At 35.8% G+C, this 15,410-nt stretch overlaps 1 long non-coding RNA gene across 1 annotated transcript in view; it reads left to right on the forward strand.

Moving 5' to 3' along the window:
- LOC114609188 overlaps positions 1–7,587 on the forward strand; it is a 9,688-nt gene extending 2,101 nt beyond the window's left edge. The window contains exon 2 of the long non-coding RNA XR_003709477.1: positions 7,366–7,587. This is a non-coding gene — a long non-coding RNA (uncharacterized LOC114609188). The remainder of the gene's footprint in view (positions 1–7,365) is intronic.
- The last annotated feature ends 7,823 nt before the right edge of the window (positions 7,588–15,410 follow it).

Raw genomic sequence — 15,410 nt, forward strand, 5'->3', positions numbered from 1 at the left:
TATGCCATTCTTGTAGCTTGACAAAAATAGGAATATTGACCTCAGGCCATGGATAATTTTATCTGCACAATCTATCATATCAATGCTCAGCAGAGCAACATTCTTCAAATTTATAAATCTGTAGGTATCATTAAAAAATCCAGAGAGTTCTTAGAATTATTCCAAATACACTGCATTTATATTTAACTTATACCTAATTATAATGACTACCACTGTAAATTTTGGAACTAACATGAATCCAATGGTATTTGGCATGATACTCAAGATGGCTCCTTATCCACAAATTCTGAACTTCGTTCCAGTAATTTAAAAAGGATAAAGAGCATCAAACTGTTCTCCTAAATGCCTATCTAAATCTACTGGTATATTCAACTCATTAGTAACATCTTTGGCCAAATGATTACCAAAAGTATGTTTCTTACCTTCTTGTGCCACAGCAATTGCAAAAACAGTAGTGATAGAAATGAATGTAATTAAAGCTGTTATACCAGCAATAATCAAGCCCACTCCACTCTAGCTTCTGCTTAAAGCCTGACACATTTCATCCAATACTTGCAAGCTATTTTTAGAATGCCAAGGTTCTGTGATACTCAGGGCACTAAAACAAAATGTGAATGATAGACCTCCATAACTGACATGCCAGATTTCAAATCACAAATACAATTAGAAGGTGTACAATCAGTGCAACTTGCATTAAATACTGTAGAAGAAACAAAAGTATTTTTAACTTGAAAATTAAAAGAGCCTTATCATATGTGCTAACACCTGTTTGAAAACCAGATCCTGCCCCAACTTTATCTCTTGCTAACATAACATCAGAAAGAACTGCAGCTAATTTCCATATATGTCTCTGAAAATGTCCAGAACCAGACATCCAAATAAAGACTGTTATTTCAATACTGGATTGATTTCTAGACCAGTACATGATTGAGTCTGAATAACTGGTCACATTTAAGAAAAATGCAAGAGGCATTATGACTTCTCTTATTTTTTCTCTGTTGAAAAAAATCTAAGAACTTGAGGCAAGGCAGCTTTTCCCATCAGGGGTATAGGAAAGCAATGGTAGGACAGGAACTTATTTCCAATAGAGCTTCTCAGTCACCATTGTCAGGGAACTCAGCAAGCTCACAGGTCAGCATGATTCTTTGTCCTGGTATCTGGCAGCCACTATGCTCCTTCATCATCCTGCAGAAAAAAACACAAACATGCCCTCTTCCCCATATTTAATACCAGATCATTAACATGCCTTATTCCAGTAAGTAGATCATTCTCTTTGACCCATGAATAACTCTTCCTAGTTGTAGAGCACCATAGACACTCAGCAGAAAGTTTCTTGGAATCCAAATTTAAAAAAAAAAAACGTTAAAAATAAAAACGAAAAACAGTAAGATTAAAGTAAATTTGTGGTGTACATGGGTATATCTCCCACTCTTTATTTTATGAAGATATTGCTTTAAAGATCCATGGGCCCATTCCACAGGCTCTTGTCATTGACAATTATAAGGAATCCCGATAATATGGGTAATGTTAAATTGCTGCTAAACAGTTTCAAATGTTTAACCCACCTAAAAAAGCCCAGAACCCAATGGTTTTAGTACAGAATTCTGTCAGACCTTATATAAAGACCTAATACCAATTCCTTATAAACTATTCCACAAAATAGAAACAGAAGGAAACTACCCAATTCATTATATGAAGCTACAATTATGCTCATACATAAACCATACAAAGACCCAACAATGAAAGAGAACTTCAGACCAATCTCCCTTATGAATATCAATGCAAAAAATACTCAATAATATTCTCACAAACAGAATCCAAGAACACATCAGAACAATAATCCACCTTGATCAAGTAGGCTTTACCCCAGGAATGCAGAGATGGTTAAACATTTGGAAATCCATCAATGTAATCCACTATATAAACAAACTCAATGAAAAGAAAACACATGATCATCTCACTACATGCTGAGAAAGCATTTGACAAAATTCAACATCCCTTCAAGGTAAAAGGCTTAGAAAGAACAGGAATTCAAAGTGAATACCTTAACGTAGTAAAAGCAATATACAGCAAATCAGTAGCCAATATCAAACTAAATGGGGAGAAACTTGAAGCAATTCCACTAAAATCAGGAACTAGACAAGGCTGCCCACTATCTCACTATCTATTCAATGTAGTATTTAAAGTCCTAGACAGAGAAATTATCCAACAAAAGGAGATCAAAGGGATAAAAATTAGAATGGAAGAAGAAAAAATATCACTATTTGCAAATGATATGATAGTATATTTCAGTGACCCCAAAACTTCTACCAGAGAATTCCTAACCCTGCTAACTTCAGCAACATGGCTGGATATAAAATTAACTCAAACAAATCAGTAGACTTCCTCTATTTAAAGGATAAGCAGGCTGAGAAAGAAATTAGGGAAACGGCACCCTTCATAATAGTCACAAAAATTTAAAATAGCTCAGGTGAATCTAATCAAGAAAGCCAGAGATATTTATCACAAGAACTTCAACTCACTGAAGAAAAAAATTAAAGAAGTTTTCCAAAGATGGAAAGATCTCCCATGCTCTTTGATTGGGAGGATTGATATAGTTAAAAAAAAATGGTCATCTTGCTAAGACCAATCTATTCCCATCAAATTTCCCACTCAATTCTTCACAGAGACAGAAAAAGCAAGTCTCAAATTCATTTGGAATAAAAAAAAAAACAGGAAAGTGAAAACTATTCTCAACAATAAAAGACCATCTGGGGGAATCACCATCCCTGACTTCAAGCTGTACTACAGAGCAATAGTGATAAAAAAAAGAAAAAAGAAAAAAAAACCTGCGTGATATTGGTACAGAGACAGGCTGGAAGATCAATGGAATAGAATAGAAGACCCAGAAATGAACTCAGGTACCTATAGTCACTTGATCTTTGACAAAGGAGCTATAATCATACAGTGGACAAAAGACAGTACTTTCAACAGATGGTGCTGGTTGAACTGGAGATCAGTATGTAGGAAAATGTAGATAGATCCACTGTTATCTCCTTGTACAAAACTCAAGTCTAAGTGGATCAAGGACTCCATATTAAAAAAGACACACTGAAACTAATAAAAGAGAAAGTGGGAAATGCCTCGAACACATAGGCACAGAGGAAAATGTCAGAAGCCATAATAGGACAAGCTAATAACTAGTGGGTGATCATCCTGGAATGGATTGCCTTGGAATATTATATAATCTGTGACAAGTAAGACCTTATTCTGCAAGGCTCTATGAGACTTATTTTACTAAAGATTCCTACTATTAATATGCTTCTCCTATTATTATTAAACATATGTAACGATCACTAAGTAAAAGTAGACCCCTTTGCAGCCAATCTCTGACAATCCACAAACATGTACTGTCTTGTGATAATGCTATATAGACAACTAGATGACGTCTTAAGTCTTAATGATGATCCTTTAAGAATTCTTAAAGTTTTATCAATGAATGTTAAGCTCTTTTATACTGGTACTGCTATTAGGTCCCTTTCTGATAATCAAAACTGCAATGAGAACTCTGACAGTCTCCCAAGTGTCACCAGTAATTTGCTCTTAGATAGTATCCAGAGTTTTTCATACTAAGAGCACATTCTAAGAGGTAAAACAATTAACCAAATTTCACTAAAAGGGAACTAAATGTTTATTATAGGTGCTAGGACAGAAGATAAAATATTTCCTGGGTTTATCTATACACAATTTCACTAATTTCTTAGTTATAGTTTAAACCTTCAGTGATCCTAAGAGCTAGACAGGTGATGGATGTTTAGCCAGATAATTACTCCTAATGAATATGCATGTAAGCGTTCTCTGTTGTAAACTTCTATTTCAATTTATGATTTGAATTTTGATGTGAACTTGTGAAAAACATTGAAACATGTGATCGTGTATTCTGAAAGATGTATTAGTACTAAAGAAAAAGAAAGAGAGAGAATCACTCGTCCTTTCCTTTCCTTTTCCCCTGCCTAGAATTTTTTCCCTTAGAACTTTTCCCTTATTAGAAATTTTTTTCCTTTTTCCTCCTTAGAACTTTCCACTTTTCTCCTTAGATAGCTTTAATAGGAAACTTTTAACACTTAACAATAAACTCTATAATAACTTCTCTAAGTGTTTTTTTTTTCTGGCTAACTCAGACTAGCAGGCATAAGAGCTCAGGAGTTCCTGCTGAGACAGTACAAAGGCTATTTACTTAATCCTTTGCTGTTTTGGGATGAGGTACTAAGTGCTAGAACCTGCAGTTTCTGGCCTCACAGGATCACAAAAGGGAGATCAGCTATAGTAGCAAAGTAAAAAAATGAAAGATAAGTAAACTTTTATTATACAGGAACCCTAAATATGTTGTAAGACCAAAGTCTTCCACTGAATGTCTTAAGATCAATTCTTACCCCCACCAACACTCTTCCCACTCCACTGCCACAAGAACAGACAAGAAGAAGAAGATTCCCCCCAAGGCAGGTCTGCCCCTTGGGAAAGTTCCTGAACAGGACACCAATGGCTTATGCTCTAAGATCAAGAATTGACAAATGGGACCTCATAAAATTGCATTGCCTCAGTAAAGTACACCATCAATAGGACAAAGCATCCAACCACAGATTGAGAAAAGATTTTCACCAATCCTACATCTGATAGAGGCCTAATATCCAAAATTTACAAAAAAAATCAAGAAATTAAAATTCAGACAATAAAATAACCCTATTAAAAATGGGGTACACAGCTCAACAAAGTATTTTCAACTCAGGAATATCAAATTTCCATGAAGCACCTAAAGAAATGTTCAACATTTTTACTCATCAGGGAAATGCAAATCAAAACAACCATGAGATTCCACCTCACACCAATCAGAATGGCTAAGATTAAAAACTCAGATGACAGCAGATGCTGGGGAGGCTGTGGAGAAAGAGCAACACTCATCCATTGTTTGTGGAATTGTAAGCTTGTACAACTACTCTGGAAATCAGTCTGGAGGTTCCTTAAAAAATTGGACAAAATATTACCTGTGGATCCAGCGATACCACTCATGGGCATATACCCAAATGATGCTCTAAAATATAAGGACACATGTTCCACTATGTTTATTGCAGCCTTATTTATAATAGCCAGAAGCTGGAAAGAACGCTGATGTCCTTCAACAGAGGAATGGATACAGAAAATTTGGTATATTTACACAGTGGAATATTACTCAGCTATTAAAAACAATGAATTCATGAAATTTTTAGACAAATGGATGGAACTAGAAAATATCATATTGAGTGAGATAACCCTGTCACAAAAGAACACACATGGTATGTACTCATTGATAAGTGGATATTAGCCCAAAATCTCAAAATACTCAAGAAGAACTCACAGACCATAGGAAGCCCAAGAAAAAGAAACACCAAAGATTGTGTGCTTCAGTCCTTCCTAGAAGGAGTAACAAAATACTCACAGGAGCAAATATGAGATAATGTATAGGACAGAAACTGTTGGAGAGACCATCCAGAGACTGCCCCACCTGGAGGACCCTCAACATGTAATCATCATATACAAATACTGTTGTGGATGTCCAGAAGTACATGCTGACAGGAACCTGATATACCTGTCTCCTGCGAGGCACTGCCAGAGCCTGACATATACATAAGCCGATGCTCACAGCTAACCATCAAACTGACCACAGGGTTCCCAGTGGACGTGATAGAGAGAAGATTTGAGGAGCTGAAGGCACTTGTTGCCCCATTGAGAGAGTAACAATACCAACAAACCAGAGCTCCCTGTATCAAAACAGATAGCCTGGGAACACACATGAAAAGACCCATGACTCTAGCTGTATTTACAGAGTAGGATTGACTTGTAGGAAATCAGTGGGAGTGGAGGGCCTTGTTCCCTTGAAGGCTGGATGTCTCAGTAAGGAGAAATTTGAAGGAGGGGAGGTGAGAGAGAGTGGGTAGGTTGGGGTATACCCTCATAGAAATAGGAGGAGGGAGGATGGGTTAAGGGGTTTCTGGGGGTAAGGACTGGGGAAGGGGATAACATCTGAAATGTAGATAAATAAAGTACCCAATAATAAAAAAGAAAAAGAAACAAACAAATAATGGAACTGGCTACATTTTCTTTAATACAGCCTACGGAGTATTAAAATTAATTTATGTGATGGTACAGAAGACAGTAATATAATAAAGAAAAACATGACTTGTATTGTCAATCATTTTGCATCACATTCACAATTGAATACATCATTATCATGCTTGGTCATATCTGAAAGACTAATTTTTTTCCCATCAGCAAAATAGGTACACTGGTACACTTTTCTCATGTATTCATGGATTCATTAAAATAATCACACACTGAGTATGGCCTATATGTCTGGCACTCTTTGCAAAATGAACCATACAATAATTTAAGAAACACTTTCTTTTTAAACATATTAAATTCATGTTCTGTGTGTATATCCAAAGCAGAAGTGGATGGAACACATCACAGTGACACAGCTGGAAAATAAATCAAGAATGGGGGCTGATGGATTGTAAACAGAGGAAAGACAGAGAAGTTTACAGCGTCATTAATAAAAAGGCAAAGACCAAGATCTCACTATATAAAAGATACTTGCCATCTGGATTGAAGGACAATACAACAGAGAATGAGAAATTGAACAATTACTAAGGCTTAAACTGAAGACTCTATGGAGTGAAGTGGTAAAATCCAATGTATGGTCAGAAAAGACAGTTCTATAAAGGACAGGGACTCAAGTTATACAGGTCTTTATGTATCACAAAAAACCATGGCTGAGTGAAACAGAAGTCTTGCAATGTTCTCAGCCAGGAGTGGCTGTGTGTATCTCAGGGGAAAATCAAGACAGCTGAACTAGTGATCATAACTGTGTGTATCTGTAGCACTCATGTGGTCCCACACACAAAAAAATAAAAACTATTTTAAGATATTATTTAAAAATTGTTTGCATGTTGTGAAGAACTTCTATAAGTAAATACTAAAATATAGACAAACAATTGAAGTGGGTTTGGATCATTGAGAGTACAAACATTGATGAGTTGGATAGTGTGATGGAAACAGGTTTGGTGAAAAGCAGTAATCATCTGGATGTATAAAAAGGTCAAGCCAGTGTTGCTTTTGTTAGATTGTCTAGTATATAGCTTGGAAGAGGAAAAGGTGGAACATAATTTCCAGAGAGGGAGAAGTCTGTTTATTTGATTTCAGGAATGTAGAAGGTTTCTATAGAAAATTATCATTTGTTCTTTTCACAGTGTGGTCTTTATCAAACAGATGGTAAGAGCACATAATGGGAGAATCTAGATCAGTGTTAAAACCATTATTAATCCATCTATGTATTTGATTCACATTTTCCAGGCACAACTGTGGACTGGAAGAATCACTTCACAGTAGCCCAAGCTGAAGCCTTCGATAAAGTATTCCAGGAGAAAATGATTGTATTCCCTCCAGGGATGTTCCCATTGGAATAAGTTTTCAAAATTTAAAATATTATATGAACACTGATGTTTATGTTCCTGTTGTTCAATATGCAAATAATTGAATGTGGTCATAAAATAAATACTGTTGTGGAATTGTGAAGGTAATTTTTTTTTAAACATAGTGTTACTAATACTAGTAGTAGCAATAGTGGTGGTGGTAGTAGTATGTATACTTTTCTCTTTGTTTTGCCTTCAGAGGTGAGAAGAGTGAATTGCTTCCATGGGACCTGAAGTCTTATGTAGCTATAAACTTCTTGTTTGAGATCCTAGGAACTGATCTCAGGTCCTCTGCCTGTGCAATACAGTACTACTAGTATCTCTCCATCATTGAGAGCCATTTCTTCAGCCTAGAATCATGGAGTCTTGAGTCATCAAATATTTCCTACTTTGATTGCTATTTTGTTGTGTATTATCAGAAAATTCCAATTTACTTCATAGAATTCCAACTTGAAAACATTTTATTTTTCTTTAAATAAATTGTTTATTTGGGGGTTTTGTTGGTGAGAATGGACAACACAAAAGTTTCTACATGTGAAACTATGGAAACTGAATAAGTATTAATCAGTATGTATGTGTTTATCATATCATGCATGAATACCAGCATAATTATTTGCTGAATAAACAAATGTTTATGTACGTATATGTACATATACGTATAAACATATGTTATGTACGTATATGTTTAAATGGTTTCATTTTCCTTTTCTTTCGTTTATTTATTTATTTATTCACTTTACACCCTAGTTTCAGCTGCCTCACTCCTCTCCTCTCAATTCCATACTCACAACTTCCTCCCACCACATCTGTTCCTATTCTGCTAAAGGAAACTGAGTACCCCCCACCCTGAAGGGCAAGTGAGATGTTATGGAAATGTCCTGGAAGCAACACTTTAGAAGAAATAGCTTTGATGTAGTTGAGGTGCAATTAAACACTAGCTGGAATGGAAGGTCCCAGAATTTCAGCATCCCAGAGCACAAACCTTGTCAAGCCTGTCTTCCTTCTCCTTAATTCTGCAATATATAAAACTTACAAGTAACACATAGCTCTGTAATGCCATTCATATGGAAGGTGTGAGGTGCACAGATCAGTTGATAAAAATCAATAAAGAAAGACAAGTGTCTTCCCTTAGAGGTTATTTTGATCATATAATCAAACTAAGATATTAATTTCTATTCATGCGGTCTTAAAAGATTATACATAGTAATAACTCATGAAAAGTTTGTACCCAATAGATGTTATTGGCTGTATATAGACATTTAAATCTCAGCTGGTTCTAGAGCTGTCTCTGTGTACAGAGATATGTAAATCACCATACAAATGACCTAGTCTTTTGAACTTGTTAGGTTCTTTCTTCTAGTCTATAGGAAAGTTCTTAGGGATGTCTCTTGTCATCTCTGACATTTATCAATTTGCAAGGAACCCATAGTTTTTCTTTCCTTGTGGAAATATAGGCACAAACTACCCCCTAGAATAACACATTACTCAATTTCCATTCCGATGACAGAATATTTTTAAAATAAATATTGTAGTAAGTTTAGAAGTTTTTGCTATATTCCAACGTCTTTTAGCATTCATAGTTTTTTGTTCATTAGCATTTTAAAAATTTAAGTTTAATAAAGCACTATGTAATCTATCTCCAGGGGTTTTTGTTGTCCTCTTTTGCTTGTTAAGCATCTCCTTTAGATACAATAAAATCTCTCTACAACTGCATGTCCTTTAGAATTATGTGATATTACTGTAACATGGCTTATCTTATAATATGCCAAAACACCTGTTTCATCTCATTAGAGATATATGTCTGACTATTGTCCATTTTAATTTATATGGGTATTCCCATCATGGTCATAGCTTCTAACAAATGTATACTATCAGAATCAGCCTTCGCTGAAGCTAAGGAGGTTGTCCATTGAAATCCTGAATATGTAGCTATAGTATGATGCACGTATTTCACTGTATCAAACTCTGTAAAATGGAACATACACTATTGCCAAATTTTATTTCTTTGGATAACTTTGAGGTTACTTCCTGTATGTAATGGAGTTTAGTTACAAAAGGAACAGGTAGGACAGTGTCACACAATTTTCTTCTCTTGTTGCCAAGTAATAGGGAATTCTTTCTTTAAGCCTTTACTGTCACCATGGAGTTTTTAATGAAATTCTTAAGCTTCACATAACCTTTCTTTCAAAGGTGACCTTGCAGACCTGTATGGCATCTTATGTGTGTTTTATATATAGTGAATGATTTCTATTTCTGATCATTTGTTGTAGCTGAGTAACCAGTGAAGTCAACTCAGAATCACCCTGAATAAGTTCAGCAGTCTCTATGTGTAAAACAACCATTTCTGCATATTGAGAGCCAGTCACTATATTAACAGACTCGTTAAATTCTGACAGTACCACGAATATTGTACATAATTAAAATTTTTGAACCAACTTATAGGAACTCTCAGACAACTTTCTTACATCTTCTTATTTTTATCTTATCTTTCTTTAATTATTAGTATCAGTGTAAAGTGTAGGGACTCCAGAAATTAGAATTTTTAATTTATTATACAAGGGAGAATCCAATTAGTTCTTTTAAAGAACTGAAGTCACTCGTTTTAAGATTACCTGTTGTTAAACTCTCCCAAGAAATTATTTCATGCTCTTTGTCAGTGTCCATCTTATGCCCATAATGAGACAATCTCTGTGTTAGTAAAGGTACGACAATTCAGCTGGATCCATTCCAGCTAATTCTCAAAATCTCATTTTTTTTTCACTATCAATTTAAAGACCTTCTCTCTGTTTATGTGATAAAAGTATATTCTAAAATATAATCTTCCCTCTATATGAAATTCTTGTAGGGGAATGGGTAGAAGGTAAAATAACTAAGATGTAGGCCTTTTTTGAATTAATACAATCTAGATAAGTATCCTGTAGTTTCCTTTCTAGCAGAGCTAACTCCTCAGCCTTAGCTGATAAATTTCTTTGACTATTTAAATCTTTATCACCTTGTAAGGTATGAAATGAACTGTTTACCTCTTGAGTAGCCAGGACAACTGGAAAGCACACACAATTAATATCTCCCAATAATTTCTTAAAAACTTTGAGAGTCCTTAATTGGTTTCTTCGATTTGTAACTTTTGTAGCCTAATTTTTTTCAGTTTATTTTTTACTGTTTATTTTCTTTATTTACATTTCAAATGTTATCCCCTTTCCTGGTTCCCACCACCAGAAACCCCTTATCCTATCCCCCTTCCCTTGATTCTTTGAGGGAGTTCCCCTATACACCCTTACACTCCTGCCTCCACATCCTTGAATTCCCCAACTCTGAGGAATCAAGGCTTCACAGAACCGAGGGGCTCTTTTTCCACTGATTCCCAACAGGGTCATATTCTGCTACATATGAAGCTGGAACAATGGGTCCCTCCATGTGTACTCCTCGGTAAGTGGTTTAGTCTCAGGGAGATCTGGGGTTTCTGGCTGGTTGATATTACTGTTCTTACTATAGGGCTGTAAATGTGTTCTTCTCCTTCACTCCTATCCCTAACTCCTTCATTGGTGACCCCATTAGGGATACCATTGGGGACCCCATGCTCAGTCAAAAGGTTGACTGTGAGTATCCACTTCTTTCTTTGTCAGGCTCTAGTAAAGCCTCTCATTAGCCAGCTATATCAGGCTCCTATCAGCCTGCATTTCATGACATCCTTAATAGTGTCTGGGTTTGGTGACTGTATATGGAATGGATCCCGAGATGAGACAGTCTTTGGATGACCTTCCTTCAGTCTCTGCTCCACACTTTGTCTCTGCATTTGCTCCCATGGTTATTTTTGCCCTTTCTAAGAAGGACCAAAGCACCCACGCATTGGTCTTCCTTCTTCTTGAGCTTCATGGCATCTGTGAATTGTATCTTGGATATTCTGAGGATTTGGATTAGTTTCCAATAACTAGTTAGTGCATATCATGTATGTTCTTCTGAGATTAAGTTACCTCACTCAGGATGATATTTTAAAATTCCATCCATTTTCCTAAGAATTTCATTAAGTCATTGTTTTTAATAGCTGAGTAGTAGTCCATTATGTAAATCTACCACATTTTCTCTATCTGTTCCTCTGTTGAAAGTCATCTACGTTATTTTCAGCTTCTGGCTGTTATAAATAAGGCTGCTATGAATAAAGTGGAGCATGTGGCCTTATGACATGTTGGAGAATATTTTGGTTATATGCTCAGGAGTGGTATAGCAGGGTCCTCAGGTAATACTATGTCCAATTTTCTGAGGAACTGCCAGACTGATTTCTAGAGTCGTTGTACCATCTTGCAATTTCATCCACAAAGGATAAATGTTACTCTTTTTCCACAGCCTCACCATAATCTGCTGTCATCTGAATTTTTGCTCTTAGCCATTCTTGCTAATGGGAGATGAAATCTCAAGGTTGTTTCAATTGCATTTCCCTGATGACTAAGGATGTTGAACTATTCTTTAGGTGCTTCTCTGCTATTTGAGTTTCCTCAGTTCAGAATAATCTTTTTAGCTCTGATTCCCATTTTTTAATAGGGTTATTTGGTTCTCTGGAGGCTAACTTTTTGAGTTCTTTATATATATTGAATATTAACCCTCTTTGGGATGTAGAATTAGTAATTTAAGTTCACAATGTTTTGGTTGGTATTTTTTCCTATTGACAGTGTCCTTTCCTTGCAGAAACTTTGAAATTTTATGAGGTCCCATTTGTCAATTCTTGATCTCAGAGCATAAGCCATTGGTATTTTGTCCAGAAAAATTTTCCTTGTGCCCATGTGTTCAAGAGTCTTCCTCACTTACTTTTCTATTTGTTTCAGTATACCTGATTTTATGTGGAGGCACATGCTTTATTTGGACTGGAATTTTGAACAAGGAAATAAGAATGTACAATGTGCATTCATCTACATTCTGACCCCTAGTTGAACAAACACTATTTGTTGAAAATGCTTTGTTTTTTCCAGTGTATCATTTTAACTCCTTTGTCAAATACCAAGTTACTATAGGTACTTGGGTTTATTTCTGGGTCTTTAAGTCTATTTCATTAATCTACCTGCCTGTCTCTGTAAGTATACAAATTAATAAAATCAAAAATGAAAATTGAGACATAACAACAAAATCTGAGGAAGTTCAAAAATCATCACATCCTACTACAAAAGTTTATAGTCGTTGAAACTGGAAAATCTGGATTAAATGGACAATTTTCTAAACAGATACCAAGTACCAGAGTTAAATCAGGGTCACATAAGCCATCTAAACAATCACATAAACTCTAAACAAATAGAAGCAGTCACTAAAAGTCTCCCAACCAAAAAAAGCCCAGGACTAGATGGGTTTAATAAGGAATTCTATCAAACCTTCAAAGAAGACCTAGCACCAATACATTTCAAACTGTTCTACAAAATAGGAACAGGAGGATACACAATCCTATTTTTTCTGTGAAGCCAGAATTGTGTTATACCTAAACCAAACAAAGACCCAACAAAGAAAGAAAAGTTCACACCAATTTACCTTATAAACATCGATGCAAAAGTACTCAATAAAATTCTTGGAGGCCGAGCCCAACAACATATCAAAATGATCACTCACCACAATGAAATAGGCTTCATCCAAGGGATGCAAGGATGGTTCAATATTCAGAAATTCATCAATATAATCCCCTCCATAACCTAATTCATAGAAAAAGACTGCAGGATAATTTCATTAGATGTTGAGAAAACATTTGATAACATTCTAAGCAATTCAACATTTCTTCATGGGAAAAGTCTTGAAAACATCAGGAATTCAAGGTCCATAACTAAACATATTAAAAGTAATATACAGCATATCTGTAGCCAACATCAACCTAAATGGAGAGAAACTTGAAGGAATCCCATTAAAATCAGGGACTAGACAAGGCTGCCCACTGTCTCACTATTTTTTCAATATAGAACTTGAAGTTCTAGCTAGAACTGTTAAACAATGAAAGAAGGTCAAAAGGATATGAATTTGAAGTGGAGAAGTCAAAATATGACTATTTGCAGATAAAATAGTATCCTTAAGTGACACCAAAAATTGCACCGAAGAACACATAAACCTGATAAACAAATTCAGCAAAGTGGCTGGATAGAAAATTAACTAAACTAAATCAGTAGCTTTCCTCTATTCAAAGGAGAAACAAGCTGAGAAAGAAATTAGGGAAATGACACCCTTCACAATAGTCACAAATAATATAAAGTACCTTGGTGTGAATCTAGCCAAGCGAGTGAAAGATCTGTGTGACGAGAACGTCAAGTTTCTGAAGAAAGAAATGGAAGATGATCTCAGAAGATGGAAAGATCTCTCTTGCTCATAAATTGGCAGAATTCATATGGAATAAATGACCATCTTGCTGAAAACAACCTACAGATTCAATGTAGTCCTAATCAAAATTCTAACTCAATTCTTCAAAGAGTTAGAAAGAGTAATTCTCAAATTTATTTGGAATATCAAAGTCCCATGATATCAAAAACTATTCTCAAAAATAACAGAACTTCTGAGAAAATCACCATCCCTGAGTTCAAGCTGTACTATAGAGAAATAGTGATAAAAACTGCATGGTACTGGTAGCCAAGTGTTTGTAGACTTATTGTGTATCCTAGATTATTAATAGAATTCCCTCTGTGTGTTTTCAGGAGCAATTTGTAATCTCCATCAAGGCAAGTTTTGCTTTGTTTTATTTCATTTTACTTTATCAAACATTCTTTCCATGATATTTATATCTGAATCAGCCAATAGAATATCATACATATAATGATAAATAATGGATTGAGGAAATTTTTTGTGAGGTTCCAAGCCTGGGAAACCGAAAATCCTGCTAAGTCTCTCCTCCTCAACTATTGGCTGTTGCATTCTTTATTTACCAATTGGAATTAACTGGTGCCAGAATCTTAGAAGCTTTGTGCTGACTCCAAAACTTAGCATTAGAATACAAACAGCATTAGGCTAACCTACTACAAATATGTGTCTATTTTCACTCTTCTACATGTAGACCTACAGTTAGAACAGCACCAGGTGTTGAAGATCTTTTTCGTTTTTCTATTACATGTTTTTGGCTATTTTGTCCAAAACCAAGTGTCCATAGGCCTTTGAGTTTATATCTGCATTTTCAATTCTATTCCATTAATCTACCTGTATGGTATTGTCATAAAAATGGACATATTTTTCAATGGACATAGCGTGGAAATATTTTAAAAAGTATCCACACTACCACTGGCAAGGCATCAGTGAACAGGCTGACCTGATCTCAGCCCAGTAGACACTGTGAGCCAGAGCTATGAAATGTTTCCACCTGGCTAGCTAAGTTCCCATGGCAGATTGCTGCCATGCCAGCCACACCCTTCCAAATTCTCACAGCTAGGTGGGGTGTGCTTCTTGCAGCACTTTTCTCTCTGGAACCTAGTTGTGTCACCACATGATGGAGACCACCACACAAACTTAGTTTATAATCAACATGTAATACAATCACTGGGTGCAGTAACTAGCAACCTAATTTGTAACATTTTCTAAGGTACAAATCCTCTGGTAGTGGATCCTGGGGAATATGCCACCTGAACCAGTGACCTTCCCTATCTACATTTGTCCTCCATCCACTCTCTCATACAAAAGTCCCTCTCCTGCTTTCTTTCTTTCTTTCTCTTTCCAACCCAGAAGGCCCACCTACTCTCCTAGTGATTGGTCCCTGGAAATTTTTATTCATTAGAGGAATGTTTACCTGAAGTCACCTGAGTACATAATTCACTTCTCATCCCAGGCTGCCCCATTTGGAGAAGCAGAATTAGTATCAAAATCATAGATTCAGGAGGAAAGGGATGAGATAGGGAGTTTTTGAGTGGTGGTAGGCATGGAGAAAGGGGCAAACATCTGAAACAAAAATAAATAAAATATATGCTAAAAAAAATAACAGCACCA

Source organism: Grammomys surdaster, unplaced genomic scaffold (assembly GCF_004785775.1).
Source record: "Grammomys surdaster isolate TR1022 unplaced genomic scaffold, NIH_TR_1.0 125948, whole genome shotgun sequence".
NCBI lineage: Eukaryota > Metazoa > Chordata > Mammalia > Rodentia > Muridae > Grammomys > Grammomys surdaster.